At 45.6% G+C, this 17831-nt stretch overlaps 1 protein-coding gene across 3 annotated transcripts in view; it reads right to left on the bottom strand.

The window, feature by feature from the left end:
• Positions 1 to 17831, bottom strand: part of LOC126262421 (multiple C2 and transmembrane domain-containing protein) — a 1124939-nt gene that overhangs the window by 212718 nt on the left and 894390 nt on the right. The window lies entirely within an intron of this gene.

Genomic DNA, 17831 nt, shown 5'->3' with positions numbered 1-17831 from the left:
TCACGGAATACCTGTATCTAGTTTGCGTATGGGTATTTGAACCTTTCTGCTCTTGAATGCGAACCCACTGTCTTAACCGCTGCTCAAACCCGTATGACAGCCGAATGTAAATGTCTGATTTCTAGTACAATGCGATTAATAAAATTGGAAGCTTGCAGCTGGAAGGAACTTTCTTGCGATGAAAATAAAAATGTAAGCTCGTAGGCTTCTACGGCTAGTGTCAATTTAAATAAAATAATTTTGGGTATTAGGTTACGTTATTATATGACATTAGACCACCGATGTTTCGACTGTCCTTGCAGTGGTCTCTTCAATGAGTGTTTTATGACAGCGTTTACAAAATCGTGTATGTAGACATGCGAAGCAGCTGCACGTATACATCTGCACATTATGCATATTTCTTTGTATTACTGTTTCATAAATTCAAAGGTGTTTTCACAAATACACAAAAATTTTCATATTGCACTACAAATACACTTCATTTTTTTATTTCCCTTTCTAAAAGAAAATTGGCCAAGGAATTGTCGGGTGTATACGTTCCACATCTCGTGCTAAACCATTGGACCAATTTTAGTCAAAGTTGGTACACATTTCTTTTACTATCTTGAAAGAAGCACTGTGGATCAAGAACCACCTACCTCCCATAGGAATGCAAGGTGGGGATGAGAAGCCGTGACATGCGCAATTATTCGATAGTGATTGATGTTAGTGTGGAATCCACAGTTTTTGGGGTCGCCAGGCTCATTGGTGGCAGTCACGATGACGTTTCACATCTAGAGGTGGGGTGCAAAGGTATTGAATATCACCATATCTCTGCAACGTGGGAAGCAATTTCTATCAACTTGGGGCGCGAACCACTTGCTACCTGCAAAATAAGTTACTGTAGACAGTAAGACACCATTAGCACACGTGTGGCTGAAGGTGGAGGGAAGAGGGGAACATAAAAGCATAACTCAAGAATGTCTGGAGCAATTTCAATCAAATTTGGTATACACATGACTCACTGAATGTGTAAAAATACTGTGAAAATAAGATTTCTCTACTACCCGTACGGGTGTAGGTCGGGGTGAGGACGAAAAAGGGTGACGTGTAAAAACAGTTTGTTTCATTTTCACGCCTAAAAAGTTGGACCATCGTGCACAACTGTAGGTTTCGTCTGGAATCAGATGAAAATACAGGAAGAAATTCGCTACACATGCAAATGAAGTGAAACCATAGCAGCTGAAATAAAGGAAAAAAATATGGCACCTGAGTAGGAGGGGTTATTTGTAACATGTTATGGCTGGGATTATGAGTAGTCAATGCAGTGAGAAGTGGCAGGTAAGGGAATTGTGTCTGATCATTCGGTACTAAGCCTGGGCAAATTGACATTGTTTTTTACGTTGCATTACAGCAAGGTTGTCCATTTTCCTCCCTTTATGGATGTGACGTAGGACTTCATGTTGTACATAGTAAACTTCCTTAAGCGGGTGTCTGCAAGAATAGTCTTCTTTTTAAAGTTTCCAACTTCTATGGTGTACCTTGAAACGGGTGCATATTGCCTTGTCACACTGACCGTACAGAATTTTTTGCCACAGTTACAAGTGACTTTTTATATCCCAGTAGTATTGAGAAGATAAAATTATGTTTCGGGCCACGCTCACCCTAAAAATCGAATCATGCACCGTTTATTGAAGTCTTGAGGTTGTGGGTCAAGAACAGGATAAACAAGACTGGGGACCTGTTGTTTCTGCTTTTTAATGCGCCTGCCGCCAAGGCAGGAGTGTAGCCATTGTCTCATGCTGTTTGGCTAACTGTATTTAATTCAGTTTGGAAGTCGTCATCATTCTAGGGATGGATATTGGCTAACGAATCGTTGAACGAAAGGCAGCATATTTATGAGTCACTGGATGTAGAGAACAAGCAGGGGTTACAATGTATGTGATGGTAGGTTCCTATACATCTTGAAAGTATGGAAGTGATCACTGATATCTACGGTAAGTTCTAATTTGTGGAGTTAGCTGCAAACTTCATTATGAAATTGATACTGATGTGATTAGAACTTAGCTGCTTGAGGAATGTCTGAAGTTAGCGGGTAGTACCCGTTCATAAGCACAACATATCCCCAAAAATACCTAAAGCAGTTCCCAACCTTGGAAGAGAGTGGCTTATTTTTTTTTTTTCGAAACTATCCATGAAGATTTGTCTAAGGACTGGACAGAGGGGGAATTCGATGGCTCGACCAGCCAACTGTTTGTGTATCTTGTTACTTAAACGAAAATAATTTTATGTTGGGCACGTGTGTGTAGTTAACCTTGTGTCGCCTTGGCAACTGGGTTAACTCCTGCTTTATCTGGTAAGTCCGTGAGAATGCTTAGGCACTCCTATACACGTATATGAGTGAATACGTCGCTGGCATCAAAAGAAAACAGTTTGACACTATGCGGATTTTGGTATCTTTTAGCTTGTTCAGCAACTCAAATGGTTCTGATTAAGTCATTTAACTCTCTCGCTAATTTGAAACATTGAGCTGAGAATGAACACAATACAGGTCGGAATGGGAAATTGTTTTTACGGAGTCTAGGGAGGCCATACAATCAATGCGGTATAGGATTTATGTTGGTGAGAAAGCGGGTGTCAGAGTCAAATACGGTAATATACTTTCACACAGTTTAATAACACTTTTAACTTTAGCATTATAATACTGTTTGGGGTCCTTTCACATTTGTTGAAAGTTGAAGAAATTTAGGAAATCCTACACTTTATTTACATAGGCATCTTTGTTTATTAAAACAAGAGTATTCTCTTTATCTGGTCTGACTGCCGTAATGTTATTATCACTCACTTTCTTCTTGAAATTGTTTAAAAATTGTCTTTCTTTATCTAGGTTAAATCGTTTTTCATCGCTTTTTCACTAAAATAATTCCTCTCTTCTTAGTCCTTAATAAAATATTAACAATTGTAATTTTTGAAAAAAAAAAACTGAGATACTCTGTAGATGCACTAGTTTAAAATCTTTGATCATATAAAATTTCAAAGCATATATACGAGTACATTATGAGTGAAAACACAGAAGACACTGGTGTAATACTGTACAATATTTATTATTTTCTTTTAGAAACCGATTTTCGGCTGTCACGTTATTATCACGTACAAAGATATGGGTATAAAATAATCTACCAAGAAGCGAAGGCTGTGTCAACCAGTTCAAATAATACAACACTAATCAGTAGCTACGTCTGCTTCCACATAAAGAGAAGATAACGCTATCCTCACCCTAAAGACTGGTTTGAACACTGCAGTATTTTACTGGACACAGTCCACTATTCAAGGTGGTACTCCCTTGCCTTTGAACTGCTACTTTCAGGGCAACCCATAAAGATAATTGGAGTGCAGACATGCTGCTACGTTTCATTTTTCACGTTACCAGACATTGTCACCGGCGAAATAAGTCAAATTCATGATATCCGCAGTCCTGTATTAAACACATTTTTTAAAAAAATGTACGTAATCCTGGAAACTTCTGGTGTTTTCATGTTATCCCGATCATCCTTGTATTGTCACCAATTTTTAAGTAACTTTATTTTTGATTCTTTTTACTAGATGTTTCGCCTCCATAGGTGAGAGCTTGGTGTATGTAGCTACCATGCATAAGACCGAGTTCGATTCCCGGCCATTCGAGGGGTTCTTCCATGATGGCAGGACTAGAAGCGGATGAATTCAGCCTTATAAGGACAACTGAGGGGCTACTTGGTGCGGCTCCAGTGCATGGAATAGAGTGTACACAGTATGACAATTGGGCTGCAGTCCATGAGCCAAAATTAGGCGGGAAATCTTCCATATTGAAATCGAGTAAACAGCTGTCACTTAAGTCACAGGCGAATAGATACATTTTGTTTATTTCATAAATTGTCCATTTCAGCTGCTGCGCTTACCTCCAATTAGTAAACAGTCGTCTAATGTACTGTTAAAGTTAGAAGTATATAATGAGCATCAGTAGGAGAAAAGACCAAACAGGAAAGTTACAAGCGGTTCCCACAAAGTGGCTGATAGCTGCACATGAGAAAAATGAATTTCCAGATTTTCTTGCTATAAACAGTAAAAGTTTACTAAAGTGTATAAAAATACTATACGTAAATGAAGCAAAGCTATATCAGCTCTTGGAATTAGTTTTTTGGTAGAGGTTCTTTTCCTTTAAAAAATTAAAAACGACTTGCTTTGCATTTGTGCGTTTTCATCACTATTGTAAACAATAGCTCTCATTCAATTCTGAGAAAACTAAATAATGTACAAAGATTATTTCTATCGTATATTATATTTTCATATCGCAGCTCGGTGATGAAATGTCTGTTTTCTCAATATTCGTCGCAGTTACTGTGATACATAATTTTCTGTACTCTGCAGCATAAAATTTGAAGGGTATGCAGCGAAAAATGTAGTCGCTGACAACTTTACGTTTAGTTCGTTTTAGGTGACACATTGCTATGTACTAGGTGTAGCTAACACATCGAAATTGCTTTTAAAGTTAGAAGGAAAACCTGTCTCACTACGTTATTGAGAAAATAGAAGTTAATTTTATTTGAGTGCACTGCCTGACGGCGCTACGTGCAAGTATCCTGCAGCTCAGTCACGAACAGTTTGCGCAAGCAGACACACGTTCTCATATTAGTAATAGCGACTTATTGTTGCACACACGGTTGGAATACATTCCACACCAAGAGCTACATAATGGAAAAGCTGAAACATATCTCATATTTAGGACAAAGATTGACGTAAGTTTCTCTGCGACACTTATCACCCGTCATTTATTACACTAATGTGATTTACATTACATAATATGTTACAGTTAACTTATAGGTCTGGGCCTAATTCAAAACATTTACATAAATTAAATTTTAATGCTCCGTATTGTCTTATTTTAAAGCAATGCCTACCTTAAAATAAACCGAAATAAATTTGCTGACTGCGAATTTCTTGGCTTTAGCTTTGTTAGATATAGGTATACTACCTATTGGTGGCACATGAAAATTTGTGCTGGACCAGCATTCTAGCCTGGATTTCCCGCTTCTTGCGAGCGGTCGCCTGAACTACTTCGGTTTTCCGTGCACCCAGTTTGCTTCAAATTAATTTCGGGCGGGTGTCAATCGTTATTATGACTGTTCATCCAGACATGCAAATAAATTATATCTGTGTGTTAGTTTCAGGTTGAAAACATGAATGAAAATTCCAGCTCTGATACGAAAACTGACACTCCTGCAGTGTGTCCCATAACAGCTGTTTCTGCTGGAAGTGAAGTTGATTTATCAGCTGAAAACCACAGAAAAGAAAAATTAAGAAGTAAAATAAGACTGCAGCAAAGAAAAAACCGATATATACAAAACTAAGTTGCTTCATTGTTATCTGAAGCTAAAAGAAGTGGCAATTCACAGCTTGCACATGTAACAAGCAATGAATTTAACAGCATATGTGATAAGTTTTTAACTTCAGATTTATTACAACTTATTTCATTAGCGATCCTTTTCGTAACAGTTTTTCTCTAGCCGGTTAGAGTACTTGCGCTTGACTTCATACAAACCAAGGGAGCCGCCTTCTGCTTACTTTCTGTACGTTGTCTATTCTGTGTTCGAGATTTGGAAAGCTGACAGTGACTGAGAGACCGCTGGTGGACCACGTGCTCCCCATTCTATAGTGGAACGTCATTTATTCGGTCCTCATTAATACGGATCTCCAGTTCTCCCGGATAGTTATTTCTTTTAATATAATTAGTGTGCAGGATTTGATACTCCGCAAGTAAAGTCAGCAGCAACCGACGGTAGCAATCTAAAGTCAGGAACAGCTCGAGACCATTTTTCCTCACAAGCGACTTATCATTTGGCAACCATCCACCCTCCCCAGTTTCTCCTGCACATTTTCCCCCGTGTCAGTTTCGCTGAGTATACAAATCTTCTTCTTAGGCGCCCTACTCAGCTTGGCGCCCAAACCGGCTGCTAATAATTGTGATCAGTTATGCATAGAAATATCACAATTGTAGCGCCTCTCGCGTCCCTCCCAGCTTGGAGCCCCAACCGGCGCCTTGTTCGCTTGAATTTAAAACTCAATCGGTGCCCCCGCCCCGCCAAGCGTGGTACGCGTTCCCGAACTGCCCTGCATGGAGGGGAGGGGGCACCGAACGTGTTAACGACAGCGGCGTTGTTTGAATGTAAACGCAGCCAATCGCCATTCATGGATCCTGGCACGGTGTCAGTTATCACCGAACTGTACAGTATTGTATCGCACCTCTTAGCTGCGAATGTAAAATGACACCAAAGAGAAAGAAGACGGCAGTTACCAAGGTCACACAAGAGGTGCACTATTGGCCAGCCATTTGTGAGTATGCATTGCATAAAGAGACTAATGACAATGCGATATTGCAGGGCCTACATTGTTCAGAAATACGATGCATCGCACTTCTGAACAACGAAGGCACTAGCGTGTCCGAAGGAACTTCGTATCGTACTCCTGAACAACACGGGCACTTCAGTATCGAACTTATCCACCGAAACCGGGCAAGCGACTTTCAATTAAACTGTATTCAAACCTTATGAATCACCTCGAAGGGAACGATCTATTGATACGTAATCAGCATGGTTTCAGAAAACATCGTTCTTCTGCAACGCAACTAGCTCTTTATTCGCACGAAGTAATGGCCGCTATCGACAGGGGATCTCAAGTTCATTCCGTATTTCTGGATTTCCGGAAAGCTTTTGACACCGTTCCTCACAAGCGACTTATAATCAAGCTGCGGGCCTATGGGGTATCGTCTCAGCTGTGCGACTGGATTCGTGATTTCCTGTCAGGAAGGTCGCAGTTCGTAGTAATAGACGGCAAATCATCGAGTAAAACTGAAGTGATATCAGGTGTTCCCCAGGGAAGCGTCCTGAGACCTCTGCTGTTCCTGATCTATATAAATGACATGGGTGACCATCTCAGCAGTTATCTTAGGTTGTTCGCAGATGATGCTGTAATTTACCATCTAGTAAGGTCATCCGAAGACCAGTATCAGTTGCAAAGCGATTTATAAAAGATTGCTGTATGGTGTGGCAGGTGGCAGTTGACGCTAAATAACGAAAAGTGTGAGGTGATCCACATGAGTTCCAAAAGAAATCCGTTGGAATTCGATTACTCGTTAAATAGTTCAATTCTCAAGGCTGTCAATTCAACTAAGTACCTGGGTGTTAAAATTACGAACAACTTCAGTTGGAAAGACCACATAGATGCGTTTCATTGGCAGGACACTTAGAAGATGCAGCAAGTCCACTAAAGAGACAGCTTACACTACACGTTCGTCCTCTGTTAGAATATTGCTGCGCGGTGTGGGATCCTTACCAGGTGGGATTGACGGAGGACACCGAAAGAGTGCAAAAAAGGCAGCTCGTTTTGTATTATCACGTAATAGGGGAGAGAGTGTGGCAGATATGATACGCGAGTTGGGATAGAAGTCATTAAAACATAGACGTTTTTCGTCGCGGCGAGATCCATTTACGAAATTTCAGTCACCAATTTTCTCTTCCGAATGCGAAAATATTTGGTTGAGCCCAACCTACATAGGTAGGAATGATCATCAAAATAAAATAAGACAAATCAGACCTCGAACAGAAAGGTTTAGGTGTTCGTTTTTCCCGCGTGCTGTTCGGGAGTGGAATGGTAGGGAGATAGTATGATTGTGGTTCGATGAACCCTCTGCCAAGCACTTAAATGTGAATTGCAGAGTAATCATGTAGATGTAGATGTAGATGTCTCCTCTGTATGGGAATATACATAATGGACGTATACTGATCAGTCAAAACTGTTGACCGACCGCGACGTTGGATGCCGCCTGGTTCCGTTGCGGGCACGTGACGCGGCAACAAAAGTATGTAAGCGCAGCAGACACGGACGAGGATCACCATAGCGGAGATATGGGTTGCAAATGGGGAAATCCATTGAGATAAGCGACTTTGACAAAGGGCAGATTGTAATTACGCTGAGCCTGTGAACGAGTATCTCTTAAACGGTGAAGCTGGTAGATCCTTCAAGTGCTACTGTCACGAGCAGCTACGGAAAGAGGTAGAAGGATAGCAAACTACCGCTAGGCGCTAAATGGTTGGACGTCTACGGCTCATCACAGAACGTGAGGTTCTGAGGTTTCTCTGCTCTGTATAGTAGGATAGATGGTGATCTATACAGTTCATCGTACATTGTTGAACACAGATCTGCGCAGCACACCATCCCTACGTCTTGACCGAACGACATTGTAAATTCACAAACGCCGTCATCGAAGTGAACGGCGGCTCGAAAAGTGCAATGCGCCACGGACGCAGGCTAGTGGGACCAGTATAATGCAATGGAAGACATTCTCCTGCGCTTGCATGGGACCTGTGATAGTAATCGAAGGCACGCTGACAGCTGCTAACCACTTGCATCCCTTCATGCTTGATGTCTTCCTCGACGGAGATATCTTTTGGCAGTACAATTATCCGTCTTTCGGAGCCAGAACGTGCTATAATGGTTTGAGGAGCATTACAGTAAACTCAAAAATGGCTCTGAGCACTATGGGACTTAACTGCTGTGGTCATCAGTCCCCTAGAACTTGGAACTACTTAAACCTAACTAACTTAAGGACATTACACACATCCATGCCCGAGGCAGGATTCTAACCTGTGACCGTGGCGGTCGCGCTGTTCCACACTGTAGCGCCTAGAACCGCTCGGCCACAGTAAACTGACTTTGATGTCTCAGCGACCAAATTCGCCCGATGTAAATCCTGTAGAAACCATCTGGGTCGCTATCTACGCGAATTATATGTCCTGTGCTAAGACATCTAATGCCACATCCTCCACAAACCTACCAACAAACTGTCGGATCCGTAATACGGAGAATCCCTGATGTGTTTCGTTCCAAAGACGGACGAACAAGCTATTAAGCAGGTGATCTTAATGTTTTGGTTCATGAGTGTACGAGTGCAGGTTACTGACGACATATGGAAGTTTGGGTCTGGCCATGAGTCGTGCTCGGATAGCCTGAATGGTAAGGCGACCGCTCGCGACAAGCGGCAAATTCGTGTTCGAGTCCTGGTCATTCCATTATACAGCTGTTGGTTGTCTGTATGCGTGCGATATTTCATGCAGTACGCTGTTTGACGATAGTTGTTGTGGAAGCGATTAGTGCGACATCTATGTGGCATGGTAACGTACCTGCAAGACATCATTTGAATGCTTCAGATCGTGGAGGAGTAGCTGGACGGCTCGAAGCGATCAAGGGTAACTACTGCGGTCACAGTAATGGATGTGTCCAAATGGATAATCTCTCGATTAAAAAAGGGTGCTGAAGCTGGAAATGCTACGCGAAAGCATTCTAGCGGTCGTAGACAGACCACCACACCACAAAATGATTGACACGTAGACCTATTGGCGAAAAGGGACACACATCTCACTCTAAGGGAGACCGCTTCAGACCTTGCAGCCGCTACCGGTACACGTGTATCTGCCAGAACCATTGCACGGCGGTTGAATCAGGCTGGTTTGTATGCTCGGAAGCCTGTTAAATGCGACCAACTTCAAGTACTCCGTTGTCGAGAAAGAGTTCCTTCTTGGAGGGAGCACGTTGGTTGAGGTCAGCAACATTGGTCTAGCGTGATATTCTCCGACGAATCTCGCTTGAATGTGGCGATAGATTCTCTGGCTACGAATTAATGTGTGTGCAGGCATTACCCACAACGGCCGGACACCGCGCGAGGCCCCGTTATAGCGCAGCGGTATTGCAAGATCATTGCGGATCGTATCCGTCTGTCTAGGGGTGCGGTAGGTCCCGACTTGGAGCTACCTGCCTCCTCCGAGCATATAAACTTTACAGAACATGCGTGGGATACTCTTGATAGACGTGTATCTCACCGTCCGCTGTGGACGAGCGGTTCTAGGCGCTTCGGTTTGGAACAGCGCAACCGCTACGGTCGCAGGTTTGAATCATGCCTCGGGAATGGATGTGTGTGATGTCCTTAGGTTAGTTAGGTTTAAGTAGTTCTAAATTCTAGGGGACTGATGACCTCAGATGTTAAGCCCCATAGTGCTTAGAGCCATTTGAACGTGTTTCTCAATGAACGTAGCATCCCCGAACAGTAAAAGACCTGTAAACTGCCTTGAGAGGAGACAATATCCTCCAAGGACTCCTCAACCTTTTGGTAGCCACTATGGATAACAAGCACGAAATATGCAGCAGGGCACAAGGAGGGCATATTCCCTATTGAGAGTCCGATATCGACCTTTATGTTGGGAGTCTGACATGTGTCAAACACGAACTTTATTTATGTCGGTTATCCTGCTTTCCAGTGTGGTGAAATCTGTGCCATTTTTTGATTGTACATATGCCACACCACCTCTGCTACCTATGTACTGTGTTTCAGGTTGTCCAAGTTCTATGTGAATACGCCTTTCTAACAATGTATTTGTTCCATAGCAATTGGCAAGCAGTACATAAGGGCGACAGTTGCTTGTTTCTGTAGGCCACTATCATCATCTTCATCATCATCATCATCATCATCATCATCATCATCATCAGTAGCGGCTGCAAGTACTAACGCACTGTAGTATACTGTGTCAAGTGTCAAGTAGTCAGGTGACTCACTGAAGTATCCTTCATACTTTCCACCTCCAGCGAGTCGAGAGATCGCATCAGTATCTTTGAGGTGACTGTGGTGAGGAAAACAGTAGGTGGGTGGAGAACGGTGTAAGAAGTGCAGGTTGTATGTGGACGTATACCGACGTAAGAAGAGCAGGTAGTGTGTGGATGTACACTGATCAAACCTATCCGGCCACCTCTATGTAATTAACCACTAGATGCTACAAGAGGCTGCCCCGTCAGTGAAAAAGGATGCGCGAAATATTGTGTTGTCATAAAGCTCTGTGGCTTCGAACGCGTATTAGACACTGGATTCTCCTGAGTGACAAACCAATTAGGAACATTTCAACCCCTGTAAAGGTTCCCAGGTTTACTGTTGGTGATGTGTTTGTAAAGTGGAACGGCGGAGGAGTAACGGTAGCTCAACCAAGACAACGCAGATCTCATTTACTGGCGGACGGGAACCATCAAGAACTGCACAGTGGTTGCAAAAAATGGCATTAAATCACGGGTGGGGGTAGGAATCACACGTGAGTTCCAAATTGCTATCAGCAGTCCGTGTAGCAGAGTGACACCGCAGTAAGTTAGGAAGATTTGGCTACAACGGTCGAGTAACTCCTCAAAAGCTACTACACATTTCTGTAGTCAGCGCTAAGCAACGTTTGGTGTAGAGTAAAGAGTGACGCCACTGGGCGGTGAATGACTGGAAACGAAAGATTTGGAATGATGAATCACCCTGTTCGCTGTGGAAATCCTAAAGAAAGGTTTGGGTTTGGCGAATGCTATCATGTATAGTGCCAGCAACGAAGTACGGAGATGATGTTCAGGTATCAAAAATGGTTCAAATGGCTCTGAGCACTATGGGACTTAACTTCTGAGGTCATCAGTCCCCTAGAACTTAGAACTACTTAAACCTAACTAACCTAAGGACGTCACACACGTCCATACCCGAGGCAGGATTCGAACCTGCGATCGTAGCGGTCGCGCGGTTCCAGACTGTAGCGCGTAGAGCCGCTCGGCCACCCTGGCCGGCTGTTCTGGTATCGAGGTATTTTCCATGGCTAGGGTGTGGTCCACTTATTGCGCTCAAGAAATCGATAAATATGAAAGCATATGAACAGATCTTATGTGCACTGATTACAGTTGGGAGACGATGATTATTCGTACCAGCATTACAATGCAACTTCTCATAAAGCGTCATCTGTGAGGCATTGGTTTGTGGACAGTAACATTCCTGAAATGGACTGGCCCCAATGGACTGAACCCAGTGGAACATCTCTGGAATGTTTTCTTTTATTTTTTATTTTTTTAATAAAGGGCCTGAGAGAAGTGTGGGGAGGGCAGGCGTCGTCTTCCGAGGCCTGGCCTCAATGTCCCATTCCCGCCCTCCCAGCACCAAGGAAAGGAAAGGAGTTCGATAGGATCTAGAGAACATAGACTTCGCTCCAGACCACATTGTACAATATCAGTAGCTTTCTGGTTTCGGCTCTTGAGGAAGAATGCGTTGTCATTTCCCCATGGTCATTAAAAGCGTCCCCAGCAGAGCTCAAACCATCATAAAAGCGAAGGATTGACACACACCACATTAATGCCCGCTAATTTGGCGCTGGTTGGTTGATTTGGGAGAGGAGACCAAACAGCGCGGTCATCGGTCCCGTCGGAATAGGGAAGGATGGGGAAGGAAGTCGGCCGTGCCCTTTCAAAGGAACCATTCCGGCATTTGTCTGAAGCGATTTAGGGAAATCACGGAAAACCTAAATCAGGATGGCCGGACGGGAGTTTGAACCGTCGTCCTCCCAAATGCAAGTCCAGTATGCCAACTACTGCGCCACCTTACTCGGTCCGCTAATTAGGTGTCCGGATACTTTTGATCAGACAGTGTATGCGTTTCGTTTTTCATATTTATGTAAACAGTGCAGGATTAGAATCCATTTGCAATGAAGCTCCATAAAAATCAGTATCAACTTTCAACTCTTCCCCCATGTGCGAGCCAGGTGCTCGCAACTCCTTATTGCTGAAGAGCAGGGGAGGCAGAAATGCGAGACAGCAAGGAACACCTTATTTTCACTTTGTGTGCGACCTGACGCAAAAAGCTACAGGTAAATGCTTTTGGCGCTGGCTGGACAGTTTACATGTGAATTACGGGCGTTACCTGTAGACGGGGACAAAATACATGTCAGTAGTTGTGGCCGAATTTCCGCCTGAATCGCCATCGCTAAAGACACTGAATAAACCCAGCCAACGTCCGCTTACTTCGTGGACACGAGTTAGCTACGGCTGTCGCAGAGGATAATGTTTTCCGGGTCGCCTGCCGCTTACCCTGACGTGACCTAGTTACCGGCAGGGCGGGTCGTGCGAAGCCAGAGGCCGGTGGAACAGTTTGGCGAGCTACGCCACGCTACGCACTGCTCGTATGCGAGGCACCCGGGGGGCAGCGGCGGGTGCCGTCCGCACGTCGATAGCTGCGCCCACCTGCGGTCGCTGTAGCTGCGCTTCCTGCACTTGCAGTGCGCGTCGCCCTCCATACCTGTGCAAGAATCTACGAGAACCACAAAATACTGTGCTGTATCAGCTAGCTACGCTCCCCAACTCCATATCAGTTCAGCGTCGAAACTCTCCGAAGGCGCCCATTGTTGTCAAGGGGCGGATCACACACTACTGGCCATTAAAATTGCTACACCACGAAGATGACGTGCTACAGACGGCAAATTTAACCGACAGGAAGAAGATGCTATGATGTGCAAATGATTAGCTTTTCAGAGCATTCACACAAGGTTGGCGCCGGTGGCGACAGCTACAACGTGCTGACATGAGGAAAGATTTCAACCGATTTCTCAGCCGCGCGGGATTAGCCGAGCGGTCTAGCCGCTGCAGTCATGGCTGTGCGGCTGGTCCCGGCGGAGGTTCGAGTCCTCCCTCGAGCATGGGTGTGCGTGTGTTTGTCGTCAGGATAATTTAGGTTAAGTAGTGTGTAAGCTTAGGGACTGATGGCTCAAATGGCTCTGAGCACTATGGGACTCAACTGCTGTGGTCATAAGTCCCCTAGAACTTAGAACAACTTAAACCTAACTAACCTAAGGACAGCACACAACACCCAGCCATCACGAGGCAGAGAAAATCCCTGAACCCGCCGGGAATCGAACCCGGGAACCCGGGCGTGGGAAGCGAGAACGCTACCGCACGACCACGAGATGCGGGCGGGACTGATGACCTTAGCAGTTAAGTCCTATAAGAATTCATACACATTTAAACATTTGAACCGATTTCTTCATACAGAAACAGCATTTGACCTGTGTCGCCTTGTGAAACGTTGTTGTGATGCCTCGTGTAAGGAGGAAAAATGCGTACCATCACGTTTCCGACTTTGATAAAGGTCGGATTGTAGCCTATCGCGATTGCGGTTTATCGTATCGCGACATTGCTGCTCGCGTTGGTCGAGATCCAATGACTGTTAGCAGAATATGGAATCGGTGGGTTCAGGAGGGTAATACGGAACGCCGTGCTGGATCCCAACGGCCTCGCATCACTAGCAGTCGAGATGGCAGGCATTTTATTCGCATGGCTGTAACGGATCGTGCAGCCACGTATCGATCGCTGAGTCAACAGATGGGGACGTTTGCAAGACGACAACCATCTGCACGTACAGTTCGACGACGTTTGCAGCAGCATGGACTATCAGCTCGGAGACCATGACTGCGGTTACCCTTGACGCTGCATCACAGACAGGAGCGCCTGTGATGGTGTACTCAATGACGAACCGGGGTGCACGAATTTCAAAACGTCATTTTTCGGATGAATCCAGGTTCTGTTTACAGCATCATGATGTTCGCATCCGTGTTTGGCGACATCGCGGTGAACGCACATTGGAAGTGTGTATTATTCGTCATCGCCATACTGGCGTATCACCCGGCGTGATGGTATTGGGTGCCATTGGTTACACGTCTCGGACACCTCTTGTTTACATTGACGGCACTTTGAACAGTGGACGTTACATTTCAGATGTTCAAAATGGTTCAAATGGCTCTGAGCACTATGGGACTTAACATCTACGGTCATCAGTCCCCTAGAACTTAGAACTACTTTAACCTAAGTAACTTAAGGACATCACACAACACCCAGTCATCACGATTTCAGATGTGGTACGACCTGTGGCTCTACCCTTCATTCGATCCCTGCGGAACCCTACATTTCAGCAGGATAATACACGACCGCATGTTGTAGGTCCTGTACGGGCCTTTCTGGATACAGAAAATGTTCGACTGCTGCCCTGGCCAGCACATTCTCGAGATCTCTCACCAATTGCAAACGTCTGGTCAATGGTGGCCTAGCAACTGGCTTGTCATAATACGCCAGTCGTACTCTTGATGAACTTTGGTATCTTGTTGAAGCTGCATGGGCAGCTGTACCTGTACACGCCATCCAAGCTCTGTTTGACTTAATGCCCAGGCGTATCAAGGCCGTTACTAGGGCCAGAGTGGTCGTTCTGGGTAATGATTTCTCAAGATCTATGCACCCAAATTGCGTGAAAATGTAATCGCATGTCAGATCTAGTATAATATATTTGTTCAATGAATACCCGTTTATCAGCTGCATTTCTTCTTGGTGTAGCAATTTTAATGTCCAGTAGTGTAATACCCTCCGCAAATATACACTGCGTGCTCCATCTCAATACAGGACGTTCCAAAAGTAACGATTCATTTTCATGTTCTTCTTTCAAAAGTCTTCTAGGTACTCTCTGTAGAAGAAAGAATAGGTATTGTTTTCTGAAGCTTGTTGGTAAAACATTCTAGGACGTGCATTAGCTATGCCGTCGAAGAGACGGAAAAGAGCCACCAACAAGGACCAATATCAGGCTTCTTGTCATCAAATTCAGACAAGCGTGCTTAATGAGGAATGTTTTGGACGGCCATCTCCATTGTTGTATCACGTATCGATATCACCCCTCGGGCGTCGAAGTTGGCAGCAGAATTGCAAGTTTCTACTGGACGCCGATAGTGGTCGTGTGTGATCCAGCGTTGATCCAATGAAGTATGCCTACTAAGCCATGCCTCCAATGGCTCTGTACCACGAGCGCTGTCTGTCTTCGCAATATAGGATGGCAAGCGGCAGCGACCCAGCCTATTGTCACTTAGAGCCTCTTCGTTACGTGACGCGATGGAGACGCCGCTTAGTCGCGGCTCGGATACCATTGTTCGTTCTTCTTTCAGAGGGCCACATCCTTGTTGCTAATGTACGAACTGGACTCTAATTCTTGCTGCATTATTTGTAATGAGACTTCGTACACTTGAAATACAAGCGAAGTAAATCTTCTGTTTACTATGTTAAATTCTTCGCTAATCATTTCTGTTCCTGTCCTGCTTTTCTATCGCGTCAGTTGCTGTACCACTGTGTAGTCCACCTTTCCTTACTATTGTTACGAAGTCGTACACGACAAACATCTGACGAAGCAGTTCAGAGCATAGAGGGGGCGTCGAAAGAAGGCCATGCACTTCTGTTCATTGGCTGAGCCATGAGTCGAACATTCCACGATCCACAGCCTGACGCACTCTTCGTTTTATGCTGAAGAAGACGTTGTACACTCCTGGAAATTGAAATAAGAACACCGTGAATTCATTGTCCCAGGAAGGGGAAACTTTATTGACACATTCCTGGGGTCAGATACATCGCATGATCACACTGACAGAACCACAGGCACATAGACACAGGCAACAGAGCAAACACAATGTCGGCACTAGTACAGTGTATATCCACCTTTTGCAGCAATGCAGGCTGCTATTCTCCCATGGAGACGATCGTAGAGATGCTGGATGTAGTCCTGTGGAACGGCTTGCCATGCCATTTCCACCTGGCGCCTCAGTTGGACCAGCGTTCGTGCTGGACGTGCAGACCGCGTGAGACGACGCTTCATCCAGTCCCAAACATGCTCAATGGGGGACAGATCCGGAGATCTTGCTGGCCAGGGTAGTTGACTTACACCTTCTAGAGCACGTTGGGTGGCACGGGATACATGCGGACGTGCATTGTCCTGTTGGAACAGCAAGTTCCCTTGCCGGTCTAGGAATGGTAGAACGATGGGTTCGATGACGGTTTGGATGTACCGTGCACTATTCAGTGTCCCCTCGACGATCACCAGTGGTGTACGGCCAGTGTAGGAGATCGCTCCCCACACCATGATGCCGGGTGTTGGCCCTGTGTGCCTCGGTCGTATGCAGTCCTGATTGTGGCGCTCACCTGCACGGCGCCAAACACGCATACGACCATCATTGGCACCAAGGCAGAAGCGACTCTCATCGCTGAAGACGACACGTCTCCATTCGTCCCTCCATTCACGCCTGTCGCGACACCACTGGAGGCGGGCTGCACGATGTTGGGGCGTGAGCGGAAGACGGCCTAACGGTGTGCGGGACCGTAGCCCAGCTTCATGGAGACGGTTGCGAATGGTCCTCGCCGATACACCAGGAGCAACAGTGTCCCTAATTTGCTGGGAAGTGGCGGTGCGGTCCCCTACGGCACTGCGTAGGATCCTACGGACTTGGCGTGCATCCGTGCGTCGCTGCGGTCCGGTCCCAGGTCGACGGGCACGTGCACCTTCCGCCGACCACTGGCGACAACATCGATGTACTGTGGAGACCTCACGCCCCACGTGTTGAGCAATTCGGCGGTACGTCCACCCGGCCTCCCGCATGCCCACTATACGCCCTCGCTCAAAGTCCGTCAACTGCACATACGGTTCACGTCCACGCTGTCGCGGCATGCTACCAGTGTTAAAGACTGCGATGGAGCTCCGTATGCCACGGCAAACTGGCTGACACTGACGGCGGCGGTGCACAAATGCTGCGCAGCTAGCGCCATTCGACGGCCAACACCGCGGTTCCTGGTGTGTCCGCTGTGCCGTGCGTGTGATCATTGCTTGTACAGCCCTCTCGCAGTGTCCGGAGCAAGTATGGTGGGTCTGACACACCGGTGTCAATGTGTTCTTTTTTCCATTTCCAGGAGTGTATATCATCAGGGTAATGCATAACCTGGAGGAGGAAGATCGTACTGGCCTTTTTAGAGACCCATCCGCAGCTCGTGGTCTCGCGGTCGCATTCTCCCTTCCCGAGCACGGGGACCCGGGTTCGATTCCCGGCAAGGTCAGGCATTTTCACCTGCCTCTTGACGACTGGGTGTTTGTGTTGTCCTCATCGTTTCATCATCATTCATGAAAGTGGCGAGATTGG

Source organism: Schistocerca nitens, chromosome 6 (genome assembly GCF_023898315.1).
Source record: "Schistocerca nitens isolate TAMUIC-IGC-003100 chromosome 6, iqSchNite1.1, whole genome shotgun sequence".
NCBI classification, from domain to species: domain Eukaryota; kingdom Metazoa; phylum Arthropoda; class Insecta; order Orthoptera; family Acrididae; genus Schistocerca; species Schistocerca nitens.
Note: the sequence above shows the minus strand (reverse complement) of the source record. Positions and strands in the feature narration are given on the sequence as shown.